This window comes from Dendrobates tinctorius, unplaced genomic scaffold (genome assembly GCF_039654945.1).
Source record: "Dendrobates tinctorius isolate UK_male_01 unplaced genomic scaffold, ASM3965494v1 ptg000038l, whole genome shotgun sequence".
NCBI classification, from domain to species: Eukaryota; Metazoa; Chordata; class Amphibia; order Anura; family Dendrobatidae; genus Dendrobates; species Dendrobates tinctorius.
In genome coordinates this window covers 529,811-538,215 of record NW_027361706.1, presented here as the reverse complement: position 1 = coordinate 538,215, position 8,405 = coordinate 529,811, and the positions used below count along the sequence as shown (strand labels likewise).

General features: G+C 45.4%; 1 long non-coding RNA gene across 1 annotated transcript; it reads left to right on the top strand.

Annotated features, from left to right (window-relative positions):
- Positions 1-1,678: 1,678 nt before the first annotated feature.
- LOC141088333 (uncharacterized) lies at positions 1,679-2,819 on the top strand. The gene is made up of 3 exons (XR_012231906.1): positions 1,679-1,772; positions 2,290-2,398; positions 2,683-2,819. It is a non-coding gene; the product is annotated as an uncharacterized lncRNA (long non-coding RNA).
- Positions 2,820-8,405: the final 5,586 nt, after the last annotated feature.

Genomic DNA, 8,405 nt, shown 5'->3' with positions numbered 1-8,405 from the left:
ATGATGTCCTCCACCCCAGTCTCAAAAGCTGAAAGGGTCTTCAGGAGAGGTGAGTAGTAGAGCTAGGCTTTCAGACGGTCACCTCTGTAGCTGTAGTGTCATCCTTCCTATGGTTCCATTCAGGGGTGGACAGGGGCGGACATGTTGTTGGTACAACTTGTGCAACTGCACACGGGCGATGAGGTACATATATTAATCCTTATCTATCTATCTAATAGGATGACGACAGCTGTCCAGACCTGCATCCCACCACAACAACCACTCCGGAGTAATCCCTGGCGAATGCTATCCTCCTTAGTAACACAGTGACTGGCTACGCGCCCCCTTCTGCTCTGAGGGTATGTACTCTTCTATGAGTGATGCTCAAACTGTTGGGGTGCAGCTGTGGGACCCTATTTTTAGAGATGATGTCCTCCACCCAAGTCTCAAAAGCTGAAAGGGTCTTCAGGAGAGGTGGGTAGTCGAGCTAGGCTATCAGACGGTCACCTCTGTAGCTGTAGTGTCATCCTTCCTATGGTTCCATTCAGGGGTGGACAGGGGCGGACATGTTGTTGGTACAACTTGTGGAACTGCACACGGGCGATGAGGTACATATATTAATTCTTATCTATCTATCTAATAGGATGACGACAGCTGTCCAGACCTGCATCCCACCACAACCACCACTCCGGAGTAATCCCTGGCGAATGCTATCCTCCTCAGTGACACAGTGAGGGGCTACGCGCCCCCTTCTGCTCTGAGGGTATGTACTCATCTAAGAGTGATGCTCAAACTGTTGGAGTGCAGCTGTGGGACCCTATTTTCAGAGATGATGTCCTCCACCCAAGTCTCAAAAGCTGAAAGGGTCTTCAGGAGAGGTGGGTAGTCAAGCTAGGCTATCAGACGGTCACCTCTGTAGCTGTAGTGTCATCCTTCCTATGGTTCCATTCAGGGTTGGACAGGGGTGAACATGTTGTTGGTACAACTTGTGCAACTACACACGGGCCAAGAGTTAAGGGTACCAATTTCCACTTCCAAAGCTGATGAAGCTGTGCGTTATGATGAGTCATTGGGCTGATCATTAGCATAAAGACAGAATCTAAAATTTATCCACAACAAGACCATTAATATGAGGAATACAGGTAGGACTAGCTTAACATTTCTATTACCTGTATGCTCATATTAATAGGCCATATACGTCTCGCGGGGGGGTGACAGATTCTATTTAAAGCATAAACAGACATATATAAATTCTTATCTATCTAATTGGATGATGACAGCTGTCCAGACCTGCATCCCACCACAACAACCACTCCGGAGTAATCCCTGGCGAATGCTATCCTCCTCAGTGAGATAGTACATGGCTACGCGCCCCCTTCTGCTCTGAGGGTATATACTCATCTAAGAGTGATGCTCAAACTGTTGGGGTGCAGCTGTGGGACCCTATTTTCAGAGATGATGTCCTCCACCCAAGTCTCAAAAGCTGAAAGGGTCTTCAGGAGAGGTGGGTAGTCGAGCTAGGCTATCAGACGGTCACCTCTGTAGCTGTAGTGTCATCCTTCCTATGATTCCATTCAGGGGTGAACAAGGGCAGACATGTTGTTGGTACAACTTGTGCAACTGCACACGGGCGAAGAGGTACATATATTAATCCTTATCTATCTATCTAATAGGATGACGACAGCTGTCCAGACCTGCATCCCACCACAACCACCACTCCGGAGTAATCCCTGGCGAATGCTTTCCTCCTCAGTGACACAGTGAGGGGCTACGCGCCCCCTTCTGCTCTGAGGGTATGTACTCATCTAAGAGTGATGCTCAAACTGTTGGGGTGCAGCTGTGGGACCCTATTTTCAGAGATGATGTCCTCCACCCAAGTCTCAAAAGCTGAAAGGGTCTTCAGGAGAGGTGGGTAGTCGAGCTAGGCTATCAGACGGTCACCTCTGTAGCTGTAGTGTCATCCTTCCTATGGTTCCATTCAGGGGTGGACAGGGGCGGACATGTTGTTGGTACAACTTGTGCAACTACACACGGGCCAAGAGTTAAGGGTACCAATTTCCACTTCCAAAGCTGATGAAGCTGTGCGTTATGATGAGTCATTGGGCTGATCATTAGCATAAAGACAGAATCTAAAATTTATCCACAACAAGACCATTAATATGAGGCATACAGGTAGGACTAGCTTAACATTTCTATTACCTATATGCTCATATTAATAGGCCATATACGTCTCGCGGGGGGGTGATAGATTCTATTTAAAGCATAAACAGACATATATAAATTCTTATCTATCTAATTGAATGACGACAGCTGTCCAGACCTGCATCCCACCACAACAACCACTCCGGAGTAATCCTTGGCGAATGCTATCCTCCTCAGTAACACAGTGACTGGCTACGCGCCCCCTTCTGCTCTGAGGGTATGTACTCATCTAAGAGTGATGCTCAAACTGTTGGGGTGCAGCTGTGGGACCCTATTTTCAGAGATGATGTCCTCCACCCAAGTCTCAAAAGCTGAAAGGGTCTTCAGGAGAGGTGGGTAGTCGAGCTAGGCTATCAGACGGTCACCTCTGTAGCTGTAGTGTCATCCTTCCTATGGTTCCATTCAGGGGTGGACAGGGGCGGACATGTTGTTGGTACAACTTGTGCAACTGCACACGGGCGATGAGGTACATATATTAATCCTTATCTATCTATCTAATAGGATTACGACAGCTGTCCAGACCTGCATCCCACCACAACAACCACTCCGGAGTAATCCCTGGCGAATTCTATCCTCCTCAGTAACACAGTGACTGGCTACGCGCCCCCTTCTGCTCTGAGGGTATGTACTCTTCTAAGAGTGATGCTCAAACTGTTGGGGTGCAGCTGTGGGACCCTATTTTCAGAGATGATGTCCTCCACCCAAGTCTCAAAAGCTGAAAGGGTCTTCAGGAGAGGTGAGTAGTCGAGCTAGGCTATCAGACGGTCACCTCTGTAGCTGTAATGTCATCCTTCCTATGGTTCCATTCAGGGGTGGACAGGGGCGGACATGTTGTTGGTACAACTTGTGCAACTGCACACGGGCGATGAGGTACATATATTAATTCTTATCTATCTATCTATCTATCTAATAGGATGACGACAGCTGTCCAGACCTGCATCCCACCACAACAACCACTCCGGAGTAATCCCTGGCGAATGCTATCCTCCTCAGTGACACAGTGAGGGGCTACGCGCCCCCTTCTGCTCTGAGGGTATGTACTCATCTAAGTGTGATGCTCAAACTGTTGGGGTGCAGCTGTGGGACCCTATTTTCAGAGATGATGTCCTCCACCCAAGTATCAAAAGCTGAAATGGTCTTCAGGAGAGGTGGGTAGTCAAGCTAGGCTATCAGACGGTCACCTCTGTAGCTGTAGTGTCATCCTTCCTATGGTTCCATTCAGGGGTGAACAAGGGCAGACATGTTGTTGATGCAACTGCACACGGGCCAAGAGGTAAGAGGACCAATTTCCACCTCCAAAGCAGATGAAGCTGTGCGTTATGATGAGTTATTGGGGTGATCATTAGCATAAAGACAGAATATAAAATTTATCCACAACAAGACCATTCATATGAGGTATGCAGGTAGGACTAGCTTAACATTTCTATTACCTGTATGCCCATATTAATAAGTCATATACGTCTCGGGTGGGGAGGGAAAGATTCAGTTTAAAGCATAAAACATACATATATAAATTCTTATTTATGTAATAGGATGACAACAGCTGTCCAGACCTGCATCCCACCACAACCACCACTCCGGAGTAATCCCTGGCGAATGCTATCCTCCTCAGTGACAAAGTGAATGGCTACGCGCCCCCTTCTGCTCTGAGGGTATGTACTCTTCTAAGAGTAATGCTCAAACTGTTGGGGTGCAGCTATGGGACCCTATTTTCAGAGATGATGTCCTCCACCCAAGTCTCAAAAGCTGAAAGGGTCTTCAGGAGAGGTGGGTAGTCGAGCTAGGATATCAGACGGTCACCTCTGTAGCTGTAGTGTCATCCTTCCTTTGGTTCCATTCAGGGGTGGACAGGGGTGGACATGTTGTTGGTACAACTTGTGCAACTGCACACGGGCCAAGAGGTAAGGGTACCAATTTCCACTTCCAAAGCTGATGAAGCTGTACGTTATGATGAGTCATTGGGCTGATCATTAGCATAAAGACAGAATCTAAAATTTATCCTCAACAAGACCATTAATATGAGGCATACAGGTAGGAGTATCTTAACATTTATATTACCTGTATGCCCATATTAATAGGCCATAGACGTCTCACGGGGGGATGACAAATTCTATTTAAAGCATAAACAGACATATATAAATTTTTATCTATCTACTAGGATGACGACAGCTGTCCAGACCTGCATCCCACCACAACCACCACTCCGGAGTAATCTCTAGCGAATGCTATCCTCCTCAGTGACACAGTGAGGGGCGATTCGCCGCCTTCTGCTCTGAGGGTATGTACTCTTCTAAGAGTGATGCTCAAACTGTTGGGGTGCAGCTGTGGGACCCTATTTTCAGAGATCATGTGCTCCACCCATGTCTGAAAAGCTGAAAGGGTCTTCGTGAGAAATGGATTGTCAAGCTAGGCTATCATACGGTCACCTCTGTAGCTGTAGTGTCATCCTTCCTATCTCTCCATTCAGGGGTGGACAGGGGCGGACATGTTGGTGCAACTTGTACAACTGCAGACAGGACAAGAGGTAAGGGGACCGATTTCCACCTAAAAAGCAGATGAAATTGTGCGTTATTATAAGTCTTTGAGGTGATCATTAGTATAAAGACAGAATGTAAAATTTATCCACAACAAGACCATTAATTTGAGGCATACAGGTAGGACTAGCTTAACATTTCTATTACTTTTATTCATTCAGTGACATCACTAGTAGAAGGTAATGGGGGTGAAACCAACAACCAAAACATTTAGTGACATCACAAGTAGTGTCTTATGGGGGCAAAGCTAACAACCAAGACATTCCGTGAAATGAAAAATAAGAGCTAATGTGGATGAAGCCAACAATCATAATCTTCCGTGACATCATATGACGCAGCTATTTGGGGTGGATCAACTATCCCATCACTCTAAGACAGTGTTCCCCAACTCCAGTCCTCAAGAGCCACCAACGGTTCATGTTTTCAGGATTTCATTCGTATTGCCCAGGTGATGGAATTTTTGCCTGTGCAGGTACTGCAATTATCACGTAGGCCATACTAAGGAAAGCCTGAAAACATGAATCCTTGGTGGCTCTTGAGGACTGGAGCTGGGGAACGCTGCTCTAAGACATAACAAGGAACAGCTAATGTGGGCAGAGCCAACAATTACCACATTCCGTGACATCGCAAGTAGCAGCTAGTGGGTGCGGATCCAACAACCTCACTTCCACTGAAGTGCATTGTCCAATATATTAGAGATCAAACTATATGAATCCTACCAATGTGGGGGAATATTTGAATAGTTTTACTACATATGGAGCTAATATGTATATACATCGGTGTTGTACCAGGATTTCCCAATATTGGTTGGATTTATATTTTTGACCTGGACTGTATTTTACTATGTATCTCTATAACATCCGACAATTACATAATTATCTTCATGTTACATGTGTTCCATTTACAGGATGTAACTTTAATCTCCCAGATTTGGATGATTCTATAACAATACATGGCCTAAAAATCAAGAAGTCGTCATGTTCCAGTTATGGCTGAGGGGATTCTCTTAATTATAACTAATCTATGGACCTGATGAGCAAGAAAGTCAGAAACCAGTAAAATGTGATGGATAATCGGTAAATCATTGTCATTTCTGTACTTGAAGATAAATCCCGTCACATCCTATGTATCTCTTTACTGTTGGAAGAAAGGCTGTAAAATTTGGACATCTCCTAATATGAGGGGTTCACTATTTATTTTGGACCTGCTTGTATTATAGAGAATAAAGACTCCTTAATGAATAAAAAATAAATGAGAAATAGATGATAGAAGAAAATGAAGGACACAACAAGAGATGACATAGCGCCGACTTACCTCTCTCCACCGTCTGCAACTGTCAAATGGAATGTTGGCTCTGCAGCTCTTTACACAATGTTTGTGTGTGATGTCATACTGCAAGGGGGCAGAGCCAGAAACCTCACCATTCTGTGACATCATCAGCAGGAGCAGCAGCTGTTTAAAGAGACCAGAGCCGGCCATACAACCAATTCATTACCGTATACATGAAATGGACTCTAATTATCCACCTTGGCTTCTTAAAACTTTTATAAAATGCCACAATGTTACCATACACTGTAATTCCGGAGTAGTTCCTACTGATTTGAACAGTGATAAATCAATAATAATAACTCATATATCCCAGTATTATAGAAGATTAGATTATATGGATGGTTGGATGGGGAGGTGGACATGCTACTGTAGGATAATGTTACTATATACCAGGGTTGGGCTATTACTTATCCCAAGGGGCTACATGATAGACTGTAACATATTAATTACAATTATTATTTTATAGTAATAATAACTTTATAACTTAATATTGAGCAGAATTAAATATGCTGACACCCCATACATACCATATGAGCCCATATACAGCTCTTCTCTATACCTCTTTATACTGTAAGAGCTCTCACTTAGCTTCCTACATACAGTATGATTCCTCACATAGCCCCTCTATATACGTTGTCAGAACCCACGTAGCCTCTCTATATATAGTATGAGCCCCCACATAGCCTCTATATATAGTATGAGCCTCCACATAGCCACTCTGTATATAGTATGAGCCCCCAAATAGCCTCTCTATATTCAATATGAGCCCTCACATAGCCTCTCTATATTCAATATGAGCCCTCACATAGCCTCTCTATATTCAATATGAGCCCTCACATAGCCTCTCTAAATATAGTATGAGCCCTCACATAGCCCTTTGTATATAGTATGAGACCACACATAGCCACTCTATATATAGTATGAGCCCCCACATAGCCTCTATATATAGTATGAGCCCCCACATAGCCACTCTATATATAGTATGAGCCCCCACATAGCCTCTATATATAGTATGAGCCCCCACATAGCCACTCTATATATAGAATGAGCCCCCACATAGCCTCTATATATAGTATTAGCCCCACATAGCCTCTACATATAGTTTGAGCCACCACATAGCCACTCTAAATATAGTATGAGCCCCCACATAGCCTCTATATATAGTATGAGCCCCCACATAGCCACTCTTTATATAGTATGAGCCCCCACATAGCCTCTATATATAGTATGAGCCCCCACATAGCCTCTACATATAGTATGAGCCACCACATAGCCTCTCTATATTCAATATGAGCCCTCACATAGCCTCTCTATATTCAATATGAGCCCTCACATAGCTTCTCTATATATAGTATGAGCCCTCACATAGCCCTTTGTATATAGTATGAGACCACACATAGCCACTCTATATATAGTATGAGCCACCACATAGCCTCTCTATATTCAATATGAGCCCTCACATAGCCTCTCTATATATAGTATGAGCCACCACATAGCCACTCTATATATAGTATGAGCCACCACATAGCCACTCTATAGATAGTATGAGCCCCCACATAGCCACTCTATATATAGTATGATCCCCCACATAGCCTCTCTATATTCAATATGAGCCCTCACATAGCACTTTGTATATAGTATGAGACCACACATAGCCCCCTATATACAGTATGAGCCAGAGGTGTATCTAGAAGTGATGAGCAAGCCTGCTTGCCACTGCTCAATACTTGATCAAGCATCGCGGTCAGTGGCGTAGCATGGGGGGGGCAGGGGGGGTGGTCCGCCCCAGGCGGCACGTGTGTGGGGGCGGCGCGGTAGCAGCCGCAGCAATTCCTCTCCTCTGTGGGAGAACTCATTTCCGCCCAGTCTCCCTGGCTGTGGATGGTGCAGCAGTGCTGGAGGTCTCCTCCTTCCTCCAGTTATGGGGGTGGCTGGGATTGCTGTAGGCCAGCCCAGTCTGATGTGTATACACTGGATCCAGGGCAGGGTTTGCTCCATGCTCTCACTCATGCTGAATGTGCCCGGGACAGGAGCTGTACAGCCTGGGAACCAAGTCCTCTGCCAGGCTGATGCCCACTCCTGCCCTGCAGGTAAGCTGCCCCCCTGCTGTGCTGGGGGCACTGTGTGGGTGAGGGGCTATAGAGTGCCAGGAAGCTCTGCTGCAGGGATCTGTGCCCCAGGCATGGGGGGAGAGCAGGGCAGCCCTGCTAATCCTATTAGTATGTGCAACTAGTAGAAAACTCATGAAGTTTTTTTTTTTTCTTTTTTTATTATTAATGGAAGAAACTGCTTCACCAGGCTGCATGCCCTCTGTATGTGTGATCCCTGCCAAGAGGTTCTGCAGCAGCAGCTCAGAGCTGA